Below are 26,980 nucleotides of genomic sequence, written 5' to 3'. Positions count from 1 at the left end.
CACCTGGACTGAATCGCTGCATCATCGCGGCGACACTCTCCTTGCTCCCGATTTTAAAGCACAGGCGTGTGCCACCGCAGTCTCAGAGCGAAGTGAGAACCAGGGTCCAAGACTACGGCCGTGTCAAGAGGGAGGCTCTAGAAACTCTCGCGGTTCCTCGGCGGCCCCGGGCCCAGCGTGTGAGTGACCTCGGCGCCGACCCCGCCACCGGTCAGCTCGCGGCTAGGGCGTGCCTGCCGGGCCTGACGTGGCGGCCGGGCCGCGGGGAGGGGAGAGGCCGCCGCGAGGGCGCGGCCTGACGTGGCGGCCGCGGCGGGGCGGCGAAGGGAGCCCGGGCCACTGCACTGCCCCGCGCTCCGGCCAGAGGGCGCCCGGCCCCAACACTTCCCCGCCCCGAGGCCGCCCAGGGCTCTCGGAGTAACCGCACCGGCGATTGGGTCGGCGGCGCGCGGGGCCATGTTGGAGCCGGGCGGCGACCCCGCCTCCCGCCGCCCTCCGCCCCAGGTCAGGCCGGGCCGTGAGGGAAGGGGAGCGGCAGAGAGGATCCTCCCTCCTCGGTCGCCCGACGCGGCGGGAGCAGCGGCGGGAGCTGCCGCCGTCTCCACCGCCCCTCCGAGCCCGGGCCAATCAGCGGCGCGGGCACAAGTATGCAAATGACGCGCCGGTGCTGTCGGAGTGCCGCTCGCAGGGGCTGGTGGGGTCGCGCTGGGGGAGTGAACTGGGCCAATCAGGCGGGTGCGTGGCGGCGCGGGGGAGGCGGTGCCCCTTCACTCCTCCCTCCTCTCCCTCCCGGCCCCGCGCTGACAGGGGGGCCTGGCCGCGCCGCCGGTAAGTGCCGCAGCTGCCTGTCGCTGCCACCCGCCGCCCCAGGCGTGGGGAGGAAGCCTGGGGGCGCCGCAGGGCAGTGGCCGCTGCTCAACTGGTGGGGAGAGGCGGGGGCGGGTTCTGTCAGCCGGGTGGTCGCCTGAGGCCGCCCCCGCCCGGCCAGCCGCGCGTGTCAGTCTCGGTCGAAGCGGGGGGCGCAGGGGGCGCCTCAGTCATGGCGAAGCCCGAGAACCCGTGAGCGGCGGTGAGTACGTGCCGCCGCCGCTCCGCCGAGGTGGGGGGGTCGGGGCAGGCCGGGCCGCGTTGCCGCCGCCGAGGTGAGGGGCTGGCCACCGGGGGCGGGCGGGCGAGAGCGCGGGGAGGCCGGAGAGGGGCCGCTGCCCGCACGTGCGGCCCAGCCCGCCCGCGGCCAGCCCCGCTCCTGTCATGGCTGCGGGCTGCTGCCCCCGCCCCCCAGCACGCAGACCCCGGGGTCCGGACCCGGCCGCAGCGCCTGTTGCGTCGGATGGAGGTGAGGGCAGGGCGGGCCGGGCGTGGGTAGGCAGGGCCTCCCTTCCCTGCCCCGTGTGAGGTCGGGGCCTCCCCGTCCGCTCGCTTCCCTCCCGAGGGTCGGGCTTCCCTCCATCCTGCAGCCTCTTCCCCCGCCCGCCTGCTTTCTCGCCTCCGTGACTCATGACAAGGCGTCCCGCGCGAGTGCTGGGTGCCCTCGAGCCCTGGACGCCCTCGGCGCTTTTCCTGGCCTAGGCGTCCGGGTTACGACCGCGCTGCCTCTCTGTTATCCTCTGTCCCGAGGGCCTCTCCATGTCTGCAGCAGGGCCCGGACCCCGGACCCCACCAGCCCCTGTGTGTGTCGGGCCTTCGCCGCGACTGCTGCTTTCTTGGGATCTGGGTGTGGGACGTGATGGGTGGTTCCAGGGTTCTCTTCGCGGACATGCATCCCAAAGCCAAGCGCGACCCAGAAAGCCTGGGTGTCTGACTGGCCTGTCGCAGTCGCCAGCTCAGAGTGGTTTCTGTTTGTTCCTTTTTTGGTTTTGTTTTGCTTTTTTCTGGTTTTGTTTTGTTTTTAAGGAAAATAAAACTTTTCAGAACAAAGTAGACAAGAACTTGTTTTTTTAATGGTGATATTTACAGTGTTACTTTCTTGGAAGACTGGGATTTGGCGCTTTTGTGACTTTTATCAGTTTATGTGAAATACTCATAAGTACCTCAGAGTCCCCGCCCCCCGTTAAATAAAGTTTATTTTCCTTAATGCAGTCATTATCGCAGTTTAATTTCTCAGTTTTGCATTCCACTTTTCAGCGTTTCGTTTTCTCTGATTTCAGTCTCACCACTTTTACTTAAGTAGCTATGATCTTGAAAAGGAAAGAGGGCTTGTTTTGTAATGTTACTCTATCTAAACTCTGTATAATTGTACAGGTACTTAGAACCATTAGGTCTGCAAACACTTGAATATACAGAAGGTGAACTTAAGGGGGGATTCCACTTTACAGAGGGAGGGTTGTGCTGTGTTTGTTTTTGGTGTTTTTGTTTTTGCAAAAGGATGAACATAGTGTTTCTTTTCTGTTTGATTTACAGTACTTGAATTTAAATGTGACTTTTTGCTAATAGGTAGCACAGAGCCTTCCATATGATTGATATTTGATAAATATTTACTAAATGAAAAATATCTATTGCTCCAAGCAAGTAAAACCATGTATCTTCCAAGACTTTTCTGTTTATGCTTCCATTGCCTTAGCACTTCACATTAAATCGTTGTAGTGTACTACAACGTATTGGCAGGTCTCACTCCTTGGGGAATTTCCTATAAAATGCAGATCATATAATATAGACATAAAATGATCTGAGAAAAAGCAAAGTAGTTGCCTCCCAGTTTTGCTTCTGGTATCTCTGTCATCCTTGAACGGTTTTAGGAGAGTGAGGGTAATTGAGAGTTAAAAAACAAAAACGTTGTGATTGATTAACTAGGAGAAGATGATGTCCTAAGGACATAGGAAATAGCATTAGGAAGAAAACATTGTGCTGGAGTAACCAGTAAAGCCTTCTTGTCTTGGAAGGAGTGCTGATTAGAGAGAATCAGGACTTTGTCACTTCACTAGCTATATAGATGTAGTCAAGTTTCTTAAATTCTGTGAACCTTAGTGTGCTCCAGTTTGACAATTCTGTGATTCTAAGTATCCTGAGATCCTCCTCTGAAATGCAAAAATTATGCTTGGATTTAAGTGTTAGAAAAAGCAGAGGTTTTGAAAGAAATAGTGGTATATTGGTATTTCAGGTAAGTTGGCCTTAACCGGAAAACATTTTTAGAATAACCTCAAGTAGGCAAGCATGAATAAAGATAAGCAGTGTTGTCAATGGAAAAAGCCCATGACAAGATAAGATTAATGAAATCATAACATTTTCAATTTGGAAGTATCTCTAGAAACGTTTAACTCCAAACCCCTTATCTAATATAACTGAATGCCTTCCATAAGGCATTGAACTAGACCTTGATAATTTACCTATGGAAACAAGATAGAACTGAAGGAGGGGCTTGTGTAAATTTAGGAGGCAGGAACTGAAGTAACATTACAGATTTAGAAGTAAAATCTTTTGAAGCTTCTACCAATAGTAAAATTAAAATGTTGGTACATATGAATATTTTAGATTTTCTGAAGAGTTAGATCATTGAAATAAATGTAGAACAAGAAAAAGTCAACTACTTCGACAGAGAAGAAAAAAATGAAGTTCTAGAGAGATCAAAGGCTATAAAGGAAAAATAAATATGATTGAAATAGTAGATCTACTGGGGAAATTTCATCAGGTGTCAGTATGGTGAATAAAGAACACAGTGATAAGAATATGGAAACTTGAGGTAGTTGGTCAGAGTGAAAATGAGTTATGAAAACTAATTATGAGAGTGTGTTGTCATAAATATTTGAAAAACTTTAAAAGCCAAAGATTAGAATTAGAAGGGATTTATGGAGACTGAGGTAGAATGATTTTATTGTAACCTTTCAAATGTTTTGTAGATGTTGTGGTCTTAACGTGATTAACATGTTTTAACAAAATACAGATTTCTTACATGATGAGAGATTTAGTTTTTTTACACTTATCTACTTTGTAAATATAAGTTGCCACATTCCAGTTCTATAATTGTCTTCTAACACTTTGTGTCTCTTAATTCCTTATTTGGGCTTCACTCCCCATACATTCTACCTCTCCAAATTTTACCAGTTTGAATACTCAGGTCAAATTCCACCTTGTGAATAAAATCATCTCTCATCATTGTAGCCCTTAAGGATTTCTCCTTCCCATGAAATCATACCATTATTTGTCTCACCTATTTGACATCGAGTACAATTTCCTGGCATTCCTCCTATTGTATTGCCTTTGAGTTTGCAGGAACACCTTTTGCTCCTCTCTTTTGGTAACAGTTGGAAAGTTGATCATGTGACGATGGGAGACCCAGAGGAGGGGAAGCCACTTAGAGCTGTAATTTGTTACCTGGATTCTAGGTCATGCACATCCATTCATTCATCCACTAAGCAGATTTATTAAGTGATCCTTTTACTTATTAATTTATTATATGTAGTGTAATCCTTGCCTTTGTAGAATCTACAGCATAATAGTGGAAAGACATAATGAACAAGAAAATAAATGTAAAATTACAATTTGGGGTGAATTCAGTAAGGGAAAAGAGTGCTATGAGAGAAAAATGGGGAGGGTTTTAGTTTGTACGGTCAGAGAAGGCCTCTCAGGTGGTGATATTTAAGTCAAGACATAAAGAATAAGAAACCAGGCAGGAAAAGAGTTTCCTAGAATGGAAAAAATACGTATGAAGGCAGGAGAGAGGTTAATATGTTGGAAGGAATGAAAGAAGTTCAGGGTGGCAAGAGGATAATAATGGAGGGAAACCGTGCAAGATGAAATGAGAGAGGCAGAGAGCAGATCATGCGGGGCCATGCAGGGCCTTGAAGGACATGTTAAAGACTTCTGGGTTTTACTAAGGACATTGCAGTCATTGAAGATTTTGAAGCAGAGGAGTAATATACTTTAAATTTTTAAAACATCACTTTGGCTGAAAATGGATTGGAGAAAGGCAAGGGTAAAAGCAAAGACATTGTGCTACTACAGTTGTTGAGGTAAGACATGATGATAACTGGAACTAGGGTAGCAGCTGTAGAGACGAAGGAATGGAAAAGGATATATGGGTATATGTATATATAAAATTTGATTTGATAGAGACAGGAGATGGGAATGGTGGCGCAGTTGACAACTGCATGATGAATTGGATGTAAATGAAAGCTGTCAAAAATGACCTCCATGGACTTCGGCGCAGTGGTTAAGAATCCGTCCACCTGCCAATGCAGGGAACACGGGTTCGAGCCCTGGTCCTGGAAGATCCCATATGCCGCGGAGCAACTAAACCTGTGCGCCACAACTTCCGAGCCTGTGCTCTAGAGTGCGCGAGCCACAACTACTGAGCCCACGTGCCTAGAGCCTGTGCTCCGCAACAAGAGAAGCCACCGCAATTAGAAGCCTGTGCACCAGGACAAAGAGTAGCCCCTGCTTGCTGCAACTAGAGAAAGCCTGCGCGCAGCAACGAAGACCCAACGCAGCCAAAATAAAATATAAGTAAATTAATTAAAAAAAAATGATCTCCACGTTCCTGGCTTGAGGAATTAGGTAGATGATGGTGAGATGTACTGAGAAGAAGATAGGGGGAGAAAAAGGATTGGTGAGAAATCAAGGTTTGAACACTATCCATAGACAAGTGCTTCAGAAGGTGAGGACTGGTTTTATCTGAGTGCTGACTCTCAGTGAGGATAGCTTTAGCTATGTGTGTGACAGCACACTAAGACATATTCATAGTATGTGTTTTTAGCATTTTTTTCTATTTAAAAAAAATTTATTTATTTTTGGCTGCCTTGGGTCTTAGTAGCTGTGCGCAGGCTTGCTCTAGTTGCAGGGAGCGGGGGCTACTCTTTGTTGTGGTGCCCGGGCTTCTCATTGCGGTGGCTTCTCTTGTTGCGCAGCACAGGCTCTAGGCACGCGGGCTTCAGTAGTTGTGGCTCGCGCATTCTAGAGCACAGGATCAGTAGTGTGGCTCACGGGCTCTAGAGTGCAGGCTCGGTAGTTGTGGCACGCGGGTTTGGTTGCTCCGCGGCATGTGGGATCTTCCCCGACCAGGGCTCGAGCCTGTGTCCCCTGCATTGGCAGGCGGATTCTTAACCACTGTGCCACCAGGAAAGTCCCCATAGAATGCGTTTTGAGACAAAAGACTGGGCTTCCTATTTATGTTAGAAAAGTTGGTAACTGAAATGATCTTACTTTTTAACAATGTACTTCAATTTTTGAAAGTTTATTTGTGAATATCTTAATATAGATTATATTAAATATGAAGGTTTGAGAAAAAAAGAACTAGAACGTAGTATTAGATGGGTTTATGTATTACTTGGGTGATGGTGCGGAATAGAAAAGTTTTGTTTTTTTGATATTCTCAGGAAATTAACAATCTGAAAGTTATTAGCTTGTAGGCAGTCCGATATTAAATGTATCATTTTAAATGAGGCTTCGGGTGCTTATGAGTAAAAATTATAGCTTCTGTCGTTAGTAGCTATTATTTATCAAATAGCTGTAGATATTGATGTTTCTGTTGTAATTTGGCATAATTAAATGTAGTTAGCTAAATGAATATCTAAGGGTTTTTTGTGTGTTTTTTTTGGTTATGCTTTAGAACTTTTTTAACCAGTAATTTTAGACACTGTTATTGCTACAAACGGACGTGGTTTGAAATTTGGGGGGAAAGAAAGATTATCTTTTTTGGCCATTGGTTACTTCAGTTTAGTTTACCTGAGTAAGCAGCAGCCCTGTAAAGCATATTAAATTTTATCCTAGAGGAATTCCTGGCAGTCCAGTGGTTAGGATTCCATGTTTTCACTGCCAAAGGCCTGGGTTCAGTCCCTGGTTGGGGAACTAAGATCCCACAAGCCATGTGGCCAAAAAAAACAAACGAATATTGGAAATCAGTGGTTATTCTTCTGAAAGAAACCTGCTAATATATCTTGTTAGTTCTTTTATAAGAGGGAAAAAATGGTGAGGACAATGATTAGGTTTCATATATTTTGCATAAAATTTGTTTTATCTTAAAATTTTGTGCTTTACTACAGTTTGAGTAAATTAAAATTTTTTTTCCCATGGAATTAGCTGACTTGAATTCAATATATTTCTCTCTATATTTTCTTAGTTATCTTTGAAAGAGTTGCAGTAATTTTATGGGGGCAGAAACTAAAGTACAGGAGGTTAACAAGAAAATGGGTATTTGGAAAATGGAGGCAGTGGATAATTTATTTTCAATATTTGTCTTTGAATAGGATAGAAACAAGATGATTTCATTTGTACATTTACATTTTTGAGGTAGGAGAGATCTGATGCCTAAAGTTAGAAGGAAAGCAGGTAATTGCAGGGGGTGATTAAAGATCCTCGAGAGAGGTGGAACGTATGGGTGTAAGTCTCTTTGAAAGGCTAGATGGAATGGTAGGTATTAAGAGGTGAAAGATTTATCTTTGGGGAAGAGTCATGCTTCCTCTTCTGAAAATAGTATTTATAGAAGAAAAAAGGGATAGATGCAAAGACAGATACATGGCTTCTGTAAAGATGATTGGTGACTTTCAACTGGAAAACCTCAGAAGTGTAAGAGGCAAAATTGTTTTGGGGTGAGAATGTGGAACTTAGGATTGAAGAATTGAGGAGAGAAAACAAATAACTGCAAAGAGATAGCCTAGAAGCGTAGGAAAATGAATTTAAACATTAAACAAAAGCAAGGACCACATTGAAGGTAAAGGTTTGGTTCCAGGCAAATAGTAAATATTATAAATATTACAGATATTCAGAAACATTGAATTGGACTGAGGCAAGGAGGTAAAATTACAGTGGTGATGTTAATAAACTATGGTGGGTTGAGTGAGTGAAAAAGAACACAAGGGTTTTGAAGGTGATGAGAGGACAGCATTGGAGATAATTAGTGAAAGAGTCTGAGGAGGTGTAGAAAAGCCTAACAGCCATGGGAAGGTTTGAATGACTATTGGTTGTTGCGAAGTCAGAAAAGAGATGACAGGTATGAGAGGGAAAGCTGCATTTATTAAGCACTTACTATATTTTAGGAACTTTATATTTTTAAACTCTGCAACAACCTTGCAAGTTAGTGATAATCAACCTGGGTCTCAGTTTTTAGTGTATTTCAAACTTTGGAGAATTCTTCACTTAAATCAGTTTCCTGTTTTTAATGTTAATAGTATACACACACACTCTCTTAATTTGATTATGAGTATGATTTATGTTCAGGACCACTTCAGTTAAACAACTTGACCTGACTCAGTAGCAAGTAGGAAACTTATAATCTGTCTTCAATATCAGCCCCAAATTAGTTATTCCCAGTTAGCTTTTACCGAGAGTAGAGATGAGATTGTATTTTTAAAGATCTCCCTTTCTGTGAGATGCAAAGCAAAGCTAAATTAAGTATGAATGCCAACAAAGTAAGTTTCAATAATTGAATTTAGTAAGTGGCGATCTACAGACTGAGATGTTAATATGAGCATCAGTTGAGTGCTATTAGATTAGTGGTTTCAGTTCTTTTAAACCAAGGAATGCTTTGTTTTTAAAAAATCCTACTTGACAGATCAATCTGTAAAGTAAAAGAATGTATAGGGTGAAATCTTTTATAGGGGAAGAAATGGGGGAAGGGGTGGTCTAAAGCCCTTTCTTTCTTTGGCTAAGGATCACCCAACAATCTAGGGAGCACAGTTTGAAAACAGTATTTACGCAGTACTTTATATGGGTTATTTACTACAGTTCTATGAGATCAGTACTATTACAATCCCCATTTTGCAGATGAAGAAACTGAGCTTCAAAATGATGGACTTGCCTAAGATTACATAGCTAACAAGTGATAAAGCTTACCAGTCTCTTTTCAGAGCCCTTACTTTTAACCACTATGCTATAGGTCCCTTGTAGAATAACTTATCAATGAAAGCAAAATTCTTTGAGGGATAACCAGGAATTAAGCTTCAGTTGGATCACTGAGACATTCTGTGTGTCTGTGTGTGTGTGTGTGTGTGTGTGTGTGTGTGTGTAGGGTAAATATATATAGCCTAAAATATACTGTTTTAACCATTTTTAAGTGCATTTCAGTGGAGGCATACTTCAAGTCTTAAAAATGGTACATTGTTGCTTAAAAGAATGCTTTTGAATCTCAATTTTTGGCGTTACTATTAAGGATTGAGAGGTTTTGTTTTGTTTTACGTTATGACATTGAATTCTTGAAAACATTTGGGTATTTACTATGTGCCAGGAATTATACTAGTAGATGTTAGGGATACAGATGAATAAGAACCATTCTCTGCACTCCTCTTGTTTAGTAGGGAAGACAGACAAGTAGACCAAGAATGATAATATAGTGTGTACAGTGTGGAATACAAAAAATGAATGCTTGGGACCTCCCTGGTGGTCCAGTGGTTAAGACTCTGCACTTCCAGTGCAGGGGGCACGGGTTCGACCCCTGGTTGGGGAACTAAGGTCCCACATGCCGCATGGCATGGCCAAAAAATAAATTAATGAATGCTTAACCTTTCCAGAGGGCCGGGTTGTGTGTGTGTGTGTGTGTGTGTACTGGCTTCCTAGAGATGGTAGAACTTGAGTTTAATATCAGAAGCACTAAATAGAGTAACAGGGGTGGTGGGAAGTGATATTATAGGTGAAGAGAATTTCCTGTATGTATTAATGGAGATGTGAGAAAGTTTGATGAATTCAGGCAACATTTCAATATGGTTAAGGCATGGATTACCTGTGGGGGAATCGAAGCAAAAATGGGTAGAGAGGCATTGATATCTTTAGTAAGGGAATAAAATGAGCAAGCATATATATTGGGAGGGCAAAGATGAGTTTTGGCATATTGATGAAATTGCTGGTTAGTATAAATATTTTTTAAACGAGTTGGAAACTGAGTACAATCAGATATAACAAGCTCTTAGTAATTTTTCTGCAAGCCAACGTAGAATCTTGATATATGTTCTTAGTTCTACAGGTCAGTGAGAGGGAAATACATATTTGTTGAGCACTTACTATATTTTAGACTTTATTCTTCTGAACTCTGTAACAGCTCTGCAGTGTAGATGGTCAGGTGAGGAAAAAGAATTTAAAAGAGCTGCTGAAGGTTATACAGCTTAGAGATGGCAGAATTTGAACTCACGCCTGAGCTTCTTCAACTATGCCATGGCTGATTGGTATTTGCCAGATATTTTTCTTATTGACTAGTGATCTAATTTATTTTATAACCAATCAGCTGGATGGATACCTTATGCAGTTAGATTAATCTGAAACATACCAAGAAAACATAGAACAGACATAAGGATGGGATTTAATAGAGTTCTATACGCAAATGTTAATAGAGATTGGAATACATGACTTGTAAAGCTTCTTATCTCAACTTCTGTGATGATTTTGTGTATTGTACATTAATAAAACAACCTAAGTTATCTTAAATTGTCTACTGGGAATAATTTTGAAGGATGTTTTTCTGGATAACTATTACAAATTAGTTTATTTCTCTGTTAAGTTCTAGTTTTTGCTGGTGTTCATGTTGTTATATGTTAAGGTCATACTAGCCTGAAAATTTTTTAAAAATGAGGACAGTGATACTCCTACAAATAGTAGAAGGATAGAACAATCGTAACATAATAATTATTTTTTTTTTTAGAATTTTAGGTATAGAACATTATGGTTGATGTCTTCAAGAGGAAAAAATGTTTTTTTTTAAGTTAAAAGGTATTTTTAAAGTTAAATCTCATAAGCTTTTATTTTAGAATATAGAGCCCACTACTTTTTATCTTGCATTTATTCCTTAATGAGGATTTTAATCTTTTTTTCCTGATATCTCTAGTTTGGTTGGGGTAGGTGTTTTGTGAATATGTGAGTAGAAAATAAACCAAGTAGACAGTGTTGAGTTATGAGACACCTTCACAAGCATTCAGTCCAAACCTGTCATTGACAAGGTAACTGGGGGGCCAGACAGTTAAGTATATTGTCACACTTTCAGTTAGTTACAGAGATTAGAATTTTGGTCTCCTGGTAGGGGGAAAACAAATAATACTAATAGGTTTTAGTCTATAATATTGGGTAAGGAAATTTCTCTTTTGGATCCTTTCAGTCTACTTTGAACATGTCTGTTTAGGCTTATAAGTAACTATCAGGTAAATTAAGGAGAGACACAGTTGATGTTCATATTAAAGAATTAAGTTTCATAGTATAGTATTTTGGTCAGAAGTTTCCTCAGCAGGTTAGGTCTGATAATTGGGTCGCAGTTTGGGATTTGGTATCCAGACATCTTTTACTCTACTTCCCATAAAATAGCTAAGTATACTACTGAAGGATAGATTCTATAGCATATCATGCTTCTTGTTCAAAAAGAACTTGAAAAATACTGGAAAAAATTTTAATGGGCCATAATATACGTACAATGGAGTGTTGTTCAGCCTTAAAAAGGTAGGAAGTTCTGACATATGCTACAACATGGATGAACCTTGAATATATTATGCTAAGTGAAATAAGCCACTTACACACACAAACACATTGTATAATTCCCCTTAGATGAGGTATCTAATGTAGTCACATTCTTTAGAAACGGCAGAATGATGGTTGCCAGGGGTTGGGATTGGAGGAAGGAGAATGGGGAGTTGTTTAAATAAATGGGTACAGGATTTCAAATTTGCAAGATGAAAAAATTCTAAAGATTGGTTACACAACAGTCAATATGCTTAAAACTACTGAACTGTACACTTAAAAATGGTTAAGATGGTACATTTTATGTATATTTTACCACAATTAAAACTTTAAAATATTTTGTGCTTTGGGGACAAAAACACTAATTTGAAAAGATATATGCACCCCTATGTTCATTGCAGCACTATTTATAATAGCCAAGATATGGAAGCAACCCAAGTGCCCATCATTAGATGAACAGATAAAAAAGATGTGGTATATATAGAAGAAAGAATGCAGTCTTGCCGTTTGCAGTAACATGCATGGCCCTAGAGGGTATTATGCTAAGTGAAATAAGAGAAAGACAAATACTGTATAATTTTACTTGCATGTGGAATCTGAAAAACAAAACAAGGTCATAACAAAACAGAAACAAGAGTTATAGATACGGAGAACAAACAGGTGGTTGCCAGAGGAAAGAGGGTGGGAGAGGAAAGAAAGAAGTGAGGGAGATTGAGAGGTACAAACTTCCAGTTGCAAAAATAAATGAATCACTGGTATGAAAGGTACAGTGTGGGGAATATAGTTAATAACCAAGTAATATCTTTGTATGGTGATATCATAACTAGACTTATCATGGTGATCATTTTGAAATGTATAGAAAAAGACTCTTGTGTAACAGGAACTAAGATAATGTAGGTGAATTACACTTCAAAAACAAACATACAAACAAACTCATAGAAACAGAGGTCAGGTTTGTCATTACCAAGGCAGGAGTAGTGGCTGGGGGGAGGGGAATTGGATGAAGGCCATCAAAAGGTACAAGGTAAAGTATAAGATAAACAAGTATTAGGGATGTAGTGTACAACATGATAGAATTAACACTTCTGAATGTTATATATGGAAGTTGTTGAGAGTAAATCCTAACAGTTCACATCACAAAATTTTTTTTTGTATTTCTTCAATTTTGTATCTATGAAATGATGGATGATCTCTAAACTTATTGTGATAACAGTTTCATGATGTGTGTAAGTCAGATCATTATGCTGTACACTTTCCACTTACACAGTGCTGTATGTCAAGTATATCTCAGTAACACTGGAAGAAAAAAATTAAAAATATTTTTAAATGGGTCATAAGCTTAATGTCCAGATAACCCCTAATGCCATTTTTAAAGAAAGTTTCACGTAAGATTTTTTAAAAGGGCAAAAACAGTTTCTGCCTTACGTAGAATTCCTTCTTTGCCGCCTACCCAAATAGAAAGTTTTGTGTGTATATGACATGAATAAGTATTTTTTTTACTGCTTACTATATGATAAGGATAAATTTCTGACTTCTTAGAACTTACATATTCTGGGTAACATAAGCTTTAAACAAAATAAATATGTAAAGTATATAGAATGTTAGCTAATACTAAGGCAAAAAGTGGGGGGACAGAGATGTGAAGTATTGGAGGAGAACGATGACGTTTTAAATAGGTTGGTCAGGAATGACCTCACCGAGAAAGTTACTTTTGAGAAAAGAATTTATAGGAAATGAGGGAAGAGTGTATTCAGCAAGTGCAAAGGCCCCGAGGTAGGAGCATGCTTGGCTTTGTGTGTGTTTGTGAATATATATATATATATAACCATAAAATTTGCCATTTTAAACATTATGTATACAATTCAGTGGCATTTCCATTCACAGTGTTGTGTAACCATCACCACTATTTCCAATTTTCTTCATCACCCCAAACAGAAACTCTCCTTAAATAGCTCCCCACTTCCCCTCTTACCAGCTCCTGGTAACCTCTAATATTTCTGTTTCTATGAATTTACCTATTCTAGATATTTTGTATAAGAGGAATCATACAACATTTTACCTTCTGTGTCTGCCTTTTATACTTGGCACAGTGTTTATAAGGTTCATCCCTGTTGTAGCATGTATCAGAATCTTACCCCTTTTTGTGGTTGGATAATATTCTATTTTATGTTTATACCAAATTTTGTTTATCCGTTGATGGCGCTTAGAGTTTTTCAACTTTTGGCTATTGTGAATAATGCTGCTATGAATATTGCTGTATAAATATCTGTTTGAGTCCCTGTTATTAATTCTTTGGGGTGTATAGTGTATACCTAGGAATAGAACTGCTGGGTTATATGGTAATTCTATGTTTAACTTTTTGAGGAACCACCACACTCTTTTCCACATTGGCTGTCCCATTTTACATTCCTACCAGCAGTGTAGGAGGGTTTCAGTTTCTCCACATTCTCCTCAATGCTTGTTATTTTCCCTTATGTTACAGCATCTCTAGTAGGTATTAAATATCTCATTGTGATTTTGATTTGCATTCCCTTAGTGACTGTTGAGTAACTTTTCATGTGTTTATTGGCCATTTCCTTAAGTTGGGTTGTCTTTACAGTATTTAATTGTAGGAATTCTTTATAAATTCTGGGTATTAAACTGTTACTAGATATGATTTGCAAATATTTTCTCCCATTTTGTGAGTTGTCTTCACTCTTTTGATACTGTCTTTTGATGCACAAGTTTTCAGTTGTTATGAAGTCCAATTTATCTATTTTTTTCTATTTTCACCCATGCATTTAGTGTTATATTTAAGAAATCATTGCCAAAACGAAAGTCATGAAGATTTGCCTCCATGTTTTCTTCTAAGAGTGTTAGAATTTTAGCTTTTAAATTTAGATCTTTGATCTGCTTGTGTTAATTTTTATATATGGTATAAGGTAAGGGTTCAGCTTCATTCTTTTGCAGGTGGCTCTTCAGTTTTCCTAGCATCAGTTGTGGAAGAGACTGTTTTTCCCCATTGAATGGTCATGGTACCCTTGTCAAAAATCAATTGACCAGGGCTTCCCTGGTGGCACAGTGGTTAAGGGTCCGCCTGCTGATGCAGGGGACACGGGTTTGTGCCCCAGTCCGGGAAGATCCCACATGCCGCGGAGCAGCTGGGCCCGTGAGCCATGGCCGCTGAGCCTGCGCGTCCAGAGCCTGTGCTCCGCAACGGGAGAGGCCACAACAGTGAGAGGCCCGCGTACCACAAAAAAAAAAAAAAAAAAAAAAAAAAATCGTCAATTGACCATAGATGTGAGGGTTTATTCCTGGGCTTTCAGTTCCATCCCATTGGTCTGTATGTCTGTCCTTATTCCAGTACCACACTGTTTTGATAATTGTAGTTTTGTAGTAAGTTTTGAAACCGAGAAGTGTGAGTCTTCCAACTTTGTTCTTTTTCAAGATTGTTTTGGCTGTTCTGGGTCCCTTGAAATTCCATATGAATTTCTGCAAAAAAACATCTTTGGAATTTTGATAGGAATTGCATTGAATCTGTAGGTCACTTTGGGTAGTATTGTTATCTTAACAATATTATGTCTTTGATTTATTTTTCTTTAATAAATTTATTTATTTAATTTTTGGCTGCTTTGGGTCTTCATTACTGTGCACGGGCTTTCTCTAGTTGCCGTGAGCGGCGGCTACTCTTCATTTGCAGTGCCCGGGCTTCTCATTGCGATGGCTTCCCTTCTTGCAGAGCACGGGCTCTAGGCACGCGGGCTTCAGGAGTTGTGGCTCGCGGGCTCTAGAGCACAGGCTCGGTAGTTGTGACGCACGGGCTTAGTTGATCCGTGGCATGTGGGATCTTCCCAGACCAGGGCTCAAACCTGTGTCCCCTGCATTGGCAGGTGGATTCTTAACCACTGTGCCACCAGGGAAGCCCCTTGTCTTTGATTTATTTAGATTTCATTATTCACAGGATGTCTTTCCATTTATTTAGATATACTTTAATTCCTTTCAGCAATGTTTTGTAGTCTTCAGTGCCCACATCTTACATGGCCTTTGTTAAATTTATTCCTAAGTATTTTTTTAAATGCTATTGTAAATGGTATTTTTTTCTTAATTGCCTTTTTGGAATGGTGATTGCTATCTTACAGAAATACAACTGATTTTTCTGCATAGATTTGTATCCTGCAATTTTGATAAATTCGTTTATTAGCTCTAACTCTGTGTGTGTGTGTGTGTGTGTGTGTGTGTGTATTTATAGTTTTCTATAGATCATGTTACCTGTGAATAGAGATAGTTGTACTTCTTTTTTTCCACTTTGGATGCCTTTTATTTTACTTTTTTTTGCCTATTTTGTCCAGCTGAATTTTCCAGTACTATATTGAATAGAAGTGGTGAAAGTGGGCATCCTTGTCATGTTCTTGATATTGGGGCAAAAGTTTTCATTCTTTTACCATTGAGTATGATGTTAGCTGTAAGTTGTTCATATATGGCTTTTATCAAACTGGGGACGTTTCTTTCTATTCCTGTTTTACTGAGTGTTTTTATCAGAAAGAGTGTTAGGCTTTGTCAAACACTTTTTCTTCATCAATTGAGTTAATATTGTGTTTTTTCCTTCATTCTGTTAATAAGATATATGATATTGATTGGTTTTTTATATGTTAATTACCTTTATATACCTAGGATAAGTCCCACTAGGTCATGATGTATATGTTGTATATGTGTGTATATATATGTGTATAATCTGCTGGATTTGGTTTTCTAGTATTTTGTTGATGATTTCTTCATCTGTATTCATAAGGGTTATTTTTCTTTGGGTTTTTTGTTTTTTTGTAATGCCTTTGGCTTCAGTATCAGGGTAATGTTGGCCTCACAGAATGAGTTAGAAAGTGTTCCCACCTTTTCACTTTTGTGGAAGAGTTTGAGAAGGATTGGTGTCAATCCTATAAATAATTGATAGAATTCACCATTAAAGAAATCTGGTACTAGACTTTTATTTGTTGGGAGTATTTTTGTTTGTTTTGTTTTTTAAATTTTATTTTATTGGGGTATGTTTGTTTTATTGGGAGGTTTTGGGTTACAGATTCAATCTCCTTATTTCTTATAGATCTGTTTAGATTTTCTATTTCTTTTTGTGTGAGTTTTGGTAGTTTTTGTGGTAGTTTGTCCATTTCATCTAGGTTATCCAATTTGGTGTACAGTTGTTCACATTATCCTTTTATAATCCTTATTTTGTAAAGTCTGTATTAATGTCCTCTCTTGTGTTTCTGCTTTGAATAATTTGGATGTTCTCTCTTTTCTCTTAGCCAATCTGGCTAAAGGTTTGTCAATTTTGTTGATCTTTTCAGAGAACTAAGGATAGATTTCATTGATTTTTTTTTCCTATTGCTTTTCTCTATTTCACTTATCTCTAATCTTTATTATTCCTTTCCTTCTGCTATCTGTGGATTTGTTTGCTCTTCTTTTTTATTTCATTAAGGTGTACAGTTAGGTTATTGCTCTGAGGTCTGTCTTTTTTTTTTTTTTTTTTTTGCCGTATGCGGGCCTCTCACTGCTGTGGCCTCTCCCGTTGCAGTGCTCCGGACACACAGGCTCAGCGGCCATGGCTCACGGGCCCAGCCGCTCCACGGCATGTGGGATCCTCCCAGACCTGGGCATGAACCCGTGTCCCCCGCATCGGCAGGCAGACTCCCAGCCACTGCGCCACCAGGGAAGCCCAGATGTCTTTCTTTTTTAATGTAGTTGTTTACAGATATAAATTTCCATTGGAGCATTGCTTTTACTGCATCTCATTAGGTTTGGTATTGTTGTGTTTTCATGTTCATTCATCTGAAAGTATTTTCTAGTTTTCCTTGTTATTTTTTCTTTGATGCATTGGTTGTTTAAAAGTGTTTTGTTTAATTTCCATATATTTGTGAGTTTTCCAGTTTTGCTTCTGTTATTGATTTCCAGATTTGTTCTGTTGGGATCAGAAAGATACTTTGTATACTTTCAATCTTTTTAAATGTATTAAAAGTGGTCTACTTTTAATACATTTAAAAGTGTATGTGGCCTACTATGTGGTCTATCCTGGAGAATGTTTCAGGAGCATTTGAGAAGAATAAACATTGTGCTATTGTTAGGTGGAGTGTTTTGTATATATATTTTAGGTCTAATTGGTTTATAGTATTCAAATCCTCTATTTTCTTATTGACTTTTTGTGTGGTTGTTCTATCCACTATTGAACATAGGATATTGAAGTTTCCAACTGTTACTGTAGAACTGTCTGTTTCTTCTTTCAATTCTATGTATATTTGCTGCATAGATTATGTGGCTCTATTGTTAGACACATACATGTTTATAATTATTACATATTTTTGATGGATTGAACCATGTATTGATATATAATGATGTTCTTTGTTTTTTGTAACCTTTTTGACTTAAAATCCATTGTTTGATGAAAATATAGCTATTGCAGCGCTCTTGATTATTATTTGCATGGGATATCTTTTTCTGTCCTTTCATCTTTAACCTCTTTGTGGTTTTGTATTTAAAGTGAGTCTTTCGTAGATCACATACAGATGGATCATGTTTTTGATTTTGTTTTTATCCATTCTGCCAATATCTTCCTTTTAACTAGAGAATTTAATTCATTTATATTCTAAGTAATTACTGATAAGGAAAAACTTATTTCTGTCATTTTGCTATTTGCCTTTTTATGTCTTACATGCTCTTGATTCCTCCATTCATCCTGCTCTTTTTTTGTATTCAATTGATTTTTTTGTAGTGTACCATTTTGATTCCCTTTTTCCCTTTTCTGTATATATTTTAGTTATTTCCTAAGCTATAATAACAGCTTGTTTGTATGCCTGTGAAAATGATCTAGGAGAATGAGAAAAATTGATGACTCAGGAGACAGAAGTAAGAGTGACTGTTACAGTGTCCTTCAGCAGGTAGGAGTAGAGAAGGAAGGCAGAGGAAAGAGAGTATTAACTTTTTACTGCTTGTTACAAAAATGAAACATTTTTTAAGTTAAAAAAAATCTAAAGCAGAGGAAATTAAAAAGTAATGTCTTCTGTGATTTTTCAGATTTATTTGTGATGTGGTTGGGAATTTGATCAGAAATAGTTTGGCTTGTGAGTGGGAGATTGTTATTCTGGTATATGAGTATCTGTATCCTATCAGTAAGGTCCTCAGAAGAGGAGAGGAAAGTAGATCTAGAAATGAATATAAAAACCTGGATGGGAGGAGTACAGTTGCTCCCCTACTTTCATCCTTATTAGGTACAGAACTTGGCAGTCCTTGTTACCTTTTAAAGGGCCAGCTCTATATAATTGAAGGGCAATATTGATTCCATACTAACTTATTATTTACATCCTTTCAATTAGTATTTGTTGCTTAAAGTCTCTGGACTTCCTACCTTTTAAAAAATAAAAATTCTAGATAATTAAATTTCAAATTCTGATTTTCATTAATATTATGCTGATGTTTTCTGAGTTGTCATGTGACATTCCAAAGCAAACTCTTCCTCAGTTCTAACATCACTTACTGTTTTTAATGATAATAAAACAACATGTTGCATTTACATGGAAAGTATAAGTGTGTAGGATAGGCAACAGGTTTTATCATTTGTGACAGCATCAGAAAGGATCAGTTTAGTTTCATTGTTAATTGAAGTTTTAAATTTTGATTAAAATAATCACAATAGGGCTTCCCTGGTGGCACAGTGGTTGAGAGTCTGCCTGCTGATGCAGGGGACACGGGTTCATGCCCCGGTCCGGGAGGATCCTACATGCCATGGAGCGGCTGGGCCTGTGCGCGTCCAGAGCCTGTGCTCTGCAACGGGAGAGGCCACAGCAGTAAGAGGCCTGCGTACTGCAAAAAAAAAAAAAAAAAAAAAATCACAATAGCTTATTTTCAAAAGCTGTGTTTCTTGAGTCATTTTAAAAGTATGTTTATTTTAGAGTTCTTATTTATTTTAAAATTTTACAAGAGTATAATTTGTATTTACCATTACTTGCTTATTTTAACACTGCCATCGTTTCAAAATTACATTGGATAGCTGAAATATCTTATTTGAGAAGACTAACAGACTTCCATTGTAACTTGACTAAAGCTTTCAAAGCAAGTTCACTTGCTTTATTTTTTCTCAGAAAAAAAAAGAATCTGCCTTGCAAACACTTGCCAAGTAAAATTAGTTGATAATGAGGTTGAAGAAAATAAAATTTTAATTGACCACTATAACCTTCATCCTTATTTAAGAGAGATAACAGAAAATTAGAAGACTCAAAATAATTTTGCCCATATAACTTTTTCTTTATAAAATAACTTTACTGAGATACAATTCAGATACTAAATAATTCACCCAAAGTATATAATTCAGTGACTTTTAGTATATTCGCAGTTATGCATCTATCACCAAAAGTAATTTTATAACATTTTCATTGTCCCCCAAAGAACCCCCATAACCTGTATCCAACACTCACCAATCCTTCTGACCCCACCCCTTGACAACCACTAATCTGCTTTCTGTCTCTATATATTTGCCTATTCTTGACATTTCGTATAAATGTAGTCCTTTGTGACTGGCTTCTTTCATTTGGCTTGTTTTCAAAGCTCATCCATGTTTTAGCATGTATCAGTACTTAATTTCTTTTTACTGTCAAATAATATAACATTATATCAATATACTGCATTTTATTTCACCATTCATCAGTTGGTGGATATTGGATTGTTCCCTCTTTTTATCAATAATGCTTCAATGAACATTGTTTTGTAAGCATCTGTTTGAGTCCTTTCAATTTCTTTGGGTATATACTGTTTGAGGAGTTGCCAGACTGTTTTTCAAAGTGACTACATTTCTAACAGCAGTTTATGAGAATTCCAGCTTCTTTACATCCTCACTAACGCTTGTTATTTTCCGTTATTATTTTCCTCCTATCCTAGTGTATATGAAGTGGTATCTCATGATTTTGGTATGCATTTCCCTGTTGACTAATGATGTTTACTGTATTTTCACGTGCTTATTGGCCATTTGTATATCTTCTTGGAGAAATGTCTACTCAGATCCCTCGGCCACTTTTTAATTGGATTATTTGTCTACTATTAAGTTGTAGGAATTTTTTTAATATAGTCTAGATATAAGTCCCTTATCGAATACATGATTTGCAGAATTTTTCTCACATTGTCACCCTCTTTATCTCATTCTGCCATGGGGTTTCTTTTCGCTTTCTTCATATCCTTTGAAGTACAGAAATTTTTAATTTTGATGATGCTCATTTTTTTCTATTAAAACTTTTCTCATTTTGCTTAAGTAAAGACTCTAGTAACCGTCTAAATAATATAGGAGTATGTTCTGTCACATATTATATAATACTGTGTATTCCTATAGTTATAAGGTAGTATATGCTTTTTTTTTTTTGCGGTATGCGGACTTCTCATTGTTGTGGCCTGTTTCGGAGCACAGGCTCCGGACCCGCAGGCTCAGCGGCCATGGCTCATGGGCCCAGCCACTCTGTGGCATGTGGGATCCTCCCGGACCGGGGCATGAGCCCGTGTCCTCTGCATGGGCAGGCAGACTCTCTACCACTGCACCACCAGGGAAGCCCCAGTATATGCTTTTTAATAGCTTTATTATATTTGCTTCCCTAAAGCTGTGTTGAGGATGCATATTTAGACTCTGGTTAGCTATTTATTTCCATTTTTTCTCTGTGTTTAATTTGTACCTTGTGAATAATTTTCCATTCTATAATTGAAGTGACAGTTTTAGTTCCTAGGTTTATATCAACTCGAATTTAACCTTTCTAGTATTGCATTTCATCCTATTTTTTGAATAGGATGATCCCCCCCTCCCCCAGTTTATTAGGATTACTTTGAAGTATATTTAAATTCATAATTTTTTGCAGTTTCATAGCATCTTCAGATTTGAGGTAGTTACTGTGAAATTCTGAGATCAATTAATGATGTAATATAGATTATCTATATGCCTATAAACCTTGTTGAAACTCACTAATAAGTAACTCTGAGGTACTACATTAAAGCCAAGAGTTCTCAAGTGCCAGGATTCATAAAATATCAAGATCAGAAGGAACTTTAAGTCTTACTAGTCAGTTACCGATATGCTGCTGGATTCCTCTTTACAAAATCTCTTTACAAGAGTAAAGCCTGTTTAAAATTTGAATATGTAACTTTAGTAATAAGGAACTCATTATCTTTGTCTTTGGATAGCTCTGTTTCAAATTCCTTTCTTACACTGAGCCAAAATAATTTCCCCTATAGTTTTCTGGTAACCTATCATTCTAGATCTGCCATTTGGGGTCCTACAGATAGCATGAGTAATAGCGTGGAAAATGAACAATAGGGCATTATAGAAAGATAACAAGTAGATTGGTGTGATTAGATTGTAGAGGTTATGGAGAGATGGTGGGGTGGTGACTGGAGCTGAGAAAAAATTTGAAGGGCACATGGTCAGCATTAGGGAACAATAGGTTTCCTTTGACAAGTGACATCATCAAATCTCTGTTTCACAAAACTTAACTCTGGTCACAATGTGCACGATAGATTACAGTGGGGAAATAACTTTGGGCAGAAAGGTCGGTTTTATTTATACATTGCCATTATCCAAATAAAAAATGTAGGAGAAAGATTTTAGAAGAAAGATTCGTTTGGGACCTGTTGAGTTTATACTTATGGGGAAGTCCAGGAGGCAGCTGGAAAGATACTACTAGACATAAAAATTTTAAAGTTGTCAGCAGGTAGATGATAGAGGATGAGCTTACCCAGGGAGGATATCTAGACTGAGGCGAGGACTGAGGAGAGAAACTTTAAGAAGCATGGTTTCAAGTAACTTCACCAATCTGCTTGCTGTCCTCTGAGTATGTCCATTTTGTCTGTATTCTTTAAATTAAACACTCAGGTGTGAATATTATACCCAGATTTGGTGTGACCAGCATAAGTGAATATAACATTTTGTTTAACCAGCATCCTGTTGATGGACATCTAGGCTGTATTCAGTCTTTTGCTGGAGCAAATAATGCTGCAATAAATAGCTGTATCTGCCATTTCAGTCATACATGAACATATTTATGGAATAAATTGTTAGAAGGGAATTTGTTCAGTCAAAGGGTATGTGCACTTGAAATCTTTATGGATATTGGCAAATTTCTCTCCTTAGAGATTTCACCATTTTAGACTTCACAGCGGTCATACGAGAGTATTTTTTTCCAACAACTTCACTAATATGTGTTATTAGACTTTGGAATATCAGTATGGTTCTGATTGACATTCTCTTATTTTGAATGAGAATATGAACTGACTCTTGGTATCCTTTGCCCATTTTTTTATTAGGCTATTAGTATTTTGTAGGAAATCTTGATATATTTAAAAATGAGCACGTCAGGGAATTCCCTGGCTGTCCAGTGGTTAGGATGCTGCGCTTCCACTGCAGGGGGCTGGGTTTCAGTCCCTGGCTGGGGAAGATCCTGCAACCTACACCGCAAGGCCTTTTAAAAAAAAGAGCACTTCATCAGTAAATGAGTTGCAGTATTTCTCAGTTTGCTACTTTTCTTTTGTAATCTAGTTTATGATTTTTTTTTTTTTTTTTTTTTTGGCCACTGCTTGCTGGATGTTAGTTTCCTGACAAGGGATTGAACCTGCACCTTTGGCAGTGAAAGCCACTTGACCACCAAAGAATTCCCTAATTTATGAATCTTTTCATAAAGTTATTTGTGTAATCTAATTAGTGATTCTTTAAATGACATGTAGATTTTGTTCCATAAATAGAAAATAAGGTGACCCTGTCCATGTTTTCTTCTAGTATATTCATGGTTTTTCATTTCTGACATTTATATCTTTGATCCATTTGTAATTTATCTTGGTTTGAGAACAAGATAGGGATCTAACTCTTTTTTTCAGGTGGCCATCCAATTGTTTATTTTATAGTTCATTTCCCCCCAATTTGAGATACTAAGTTACTTTCTATTATATCTGTTTGGCTTCTCATATGTCAATACCACCATGTTTTGATAAATGAAATTTTATAATGCTTTAATATTTAGTAGGATTAGTTCTTCCTGGTTGTCCTTCTTTTTCAGATCTTTTCCTGGCTTTGCTTTTTGTCTAAGTAGAAACACCTTGTCTGACTGTGAAAAAAACCACTGGAATTTTTACTGAGGCCACATTAATTTCAGACATTAGTGTATGGAGAGTTCATATATTTATAATAGTATACTGAGAGTTCATTTATAATATGGACATAGTTTTCTATCTAAGAGCATTTTATATAAAGAATATGAAGTAGTTATCAACATTAAAAATCAGGGAATTTCCAGCTCCTCTTTAAAACTTAGAAACAACAATTAACTGAAGCTGACTAGTGGCCGCCCCTTTGTACTTATAGTCAGCCATAGTTCTCCTCTGGCCAGCTTCACTCATTTATGTTACCGGCCTGGCCTCTGTAGAATTTGCAACCTGAATGTACTTGCAGAATTGGTTATCTGTACTGAAAACAGAACCCCATAGTTAAAAGTTATTAGATTTGATCCATTGCTCCATTCTCTTGAGATTCTTTTGTATGTTGGTTCTGTTAACTATGGTAATTAAGTCTGCCTTCCAACTTAAAATCACCTTCATTTAAGCTGAACCAGACAAGCTGATGATAGAAATTCTGTAGTACACTATTGGAAAATTAATTAGTACTATTTCAGGGTGGTTTTACCTGGTTACTAGTATATTGTCACATAATTTATTAAGCTAGTAAATTCTGTACTATCTACCTGTCATGTACTTAGACGCACTATAGGAACCCTAGGGAAATTAGTAATATGGGACCAATAGTTGAAGGTCTATCCCTTTAACATTAAACTTTTATTTTAACCGTTTTAGATAAAATTTTTCCCATTTCAGTAAATGGGGAATATTTTGCCTATAGCTTTGAAAAGAGAAGCTTTAAGGGAGACATAAATCTTCAGGAATTTGAAGGTTTGTCACAATTAGGTTTATTTTAAACAATCTCAAAGTAAATGCCTAGAAAGGAAGGAGGAAATTTGACTTGATGTAAAGAAGAACTTTCTAATAGGTATTCAAGCCTAGTTTGAATGCCTTAACAAAAGTTGTTTCTAGAAGTATACAGAACATTTTTTTTTAAACAAAGAAATGGCAAACTCAAGTTTGCCAGCTTTTTATTTTGCCAAGTAAGAATATTCTTTTCTTTTTAATTTTAAAGATCTAATTGGCTTTATTAAATGATTCATGAATTGGGCAGCATCCCATCTAGCAAATAGAGAGGAATTCCCAGGATATTCTTTAAAATGACTAATATCCTTGTCATTATCATTTAATTTTTTAAAATAATGTTTCTGGGTCCAACTTTAAGTGTTTTGGTCACTGTCATTGGAAGAGGTGATATTTGCTATCTAACAATAACTTCAAATGTTAGTAGCCACAGTAAAAATGTTAGTCAAGTGTTAAGCCAGAGAAGAAATTTTAATCGGTGAAATAGTTCCCTATTGCCTCTAGGATAAAGTCCACATTTCTTAACATGGCTAATAAAAGACCTGGATATCTGACTTCTGCTTGCCTCTCGACATCTCTCTATTGGGCTAATAGCATGCTCTGGTCACATTATGCTATTGAGTAGTTCCCAAAATGCCTTGTCGTGGCTCACCTCTGGGCATTTCTTTAGTGTTCCCTCTGTGCTCTTGCCAGTTTTAGGTACAATGCAAGAGAGTGAGGGGATTGTAAAAGACCTGTTCTCTACCCTGATAGAGGTTACAGCTTACGTGTAGAGTATTTTACCTTTCATCTTTGGAGCAGACAGGATTGTAGTTAATATTTTGTATAGTTACTTTTGTTCTTTGGGTTTTTTTTACAGATGAAAACAAAAAGTATGTGATCTTCTCAAGGTCATACAGCTAGAAGGTGGTAGAGCCAGGACTCAGGTCTAGTGTTTGTTTAAAGTATCATGTTCTTTCTAATTCCTGTGTAGTCATTCACTGATTTAGCAAAAATGTATTGCATGCCTACTATGCTAGGCAACATACTAAGGATACAAAGATTATAAAGGTGTTCCTTTTTTCCAAGGGTGTAGAGTCTGCTGGAGAGAAAAGGTAATATATTATCACAATGCAATATTATTTATTATTTATCATATGCACATTACTAGACAGGCTTGAGTAGGCAGAATCATTCTATAGGAGATGAATCCTAAACTGAATTTTCTCCAGGTACAAATATGAAATAGCTATAAGTAGCTCATAAACAAAGTAAAAATTAATGTAGCAGAAATTTAATACTGTATAGAAATGTTGCAGACATGACTATAATAGAGGATTGAATAATTTGGTAGGGATCAATGGTTGTATTAAGTTGGAAAAGCTATTAATGTGTGGAAATTACTGGGAAGGCTAATTCATTTAGTCTCAAAATTATTGAGAGACTTAGAGAATATAGAAATGTCTTGGAGAAAAAGCAACTATTAGACACTAAGGAAAGTAAATTTACCATTGAAGTAAGTTTATATATATATATATTCTGTTATAGAACACATATTTAGAGGTCTTATTTTTACTCATATGACCCAGTTCAAATATCACCTCTTCTCTCTGCCTTTCCTGATCTTTTCCGGACATAATTAATTGCTATCCGATCTGTACTACCACAGTATAGTGATTTGTATACATCTCTGCTAAGACGTATATCATATTATTTGTTTATGTGTTTTCTTCCCCTCTAGATTACGAATTTTTTGAAGGCAGGGATTCTGTCCTATTGATAATTGAATCCATTTTATATGATCATCATCATGTTTGGCATCGGATGACTGTAGAAATGAAGATAGATAAGTAATTTGTTTTTGATTCTAAATACTTGTTTTAACTTTAGAAGAATTCTGTCCCCCAAATGCCTTAATTTAATGTACTTAATTGATAAGGCCCACTACAGCATTGCTCCAACTTGTATTTCCACCTTTATTTTCCACTTTTCTCCTTTTATATACTCTGCAGTGGTCATACTATTTCCTAAATATACTTCCTTCCTGCCTGCCATTTCTTTATTCCTGAATTCTTTGCCTGGCCTTTCCTTCCAATCCCTTTTCTAAGACCCCTTCAAATGCTAATTGTTCTAAGAAGCTTTTCCTGAATAACTTGCCAAGTATGCTCTCTTCTCTTTATAAATCACCTTATAGATAAACTTGTGCCTCTCAGGCCACGTTTATCATATTTTATTCAGTATATGACGTGCTTTTCTTGTGCCATTTACTCCTTATCTCCCCCATTTAGATTCTGAACTTCCTGAGGGCAGGGGCTTTTGTAGTTTCTACAAAGCTGCTTTGGATGTAATGGACAGTCCATAAATATTTGCTTAATTAAATAGTTAAAATCGGACTGATGTGATGTTTTTATAAAGTTGGAAAATAGTACATTTACTAGAATGAAATAAGATGATAGCTCTTAAGAGGGGCTTAATTGATTAATCAATTAAGAAATTAATCAATTATAGAATAAACTGTTCAAATCAGAAAAGATGACCATTTTTTTTAGATTTTATGGGCATGTTTTCATAGTTCACCTTTAGTTTCTATTTTTATAACTAAGGTTAATGACTTACATGTACCTTGTTGCATATGAAATGTATATCTTCTTAGTATAGTAAGGTGTCTATATTCATTTCCCTC

General features: G+C 38.0%; 1 protein-coding gene across 16 annotated transcripts in view; it reads left to right on the top strand.

Annotated features, from left to right (window-relative positions):
* Positions 1-26,980, top strand: part of CHD9 (chromodomain helicase DNA binding protein 9) — a 244,238-nt gene that overhangs the window by 49,409 nt on the left and 167,849 nt on the right. For 4 of the 16 annotated variants that reach the window (XM_033418949.2, XM_033418947.2, XM_033418948.2 and 1 more), the window contains exons 1-2: positions 729-828; positions 26,039-26,147. The exons of 3 other annotated variants lie outside the window; for them this stretch is intronic. The gene's annotated coding sequence lies outside the window, so the exon portion shown is untranslated. Of the gene's footprint in view, positions 1-471; positions 646-695; positions 829-848; positions 1,070-26,038; positions 26,148-26,980 lie in introns of those variants that run through there. 9 more of the 16 variants (XM_049703940.1, XM_049703939.1, XM_049703936.1 and 6 more) reach the window with 7 other exon arrangements.

Source organism: Orcinus orca, chromosome 20 (genome assembly GCF_937001465.1).
Source record: "Orcinus orca chromosome 20, mOrcOrc1.1, whole genome shotgun sequence".
Classification (NCBI taxonomy): Eukaryota; Metazoa; Chordata; class Mammalia; order Artiodactyla; family Delphinidae; genus Orcinus; species Orcinus orca.
Note: the sequence above shows the minus strand (reverse complement) of the source record. Positions and strands in the feature narration are given on the sequence as shown.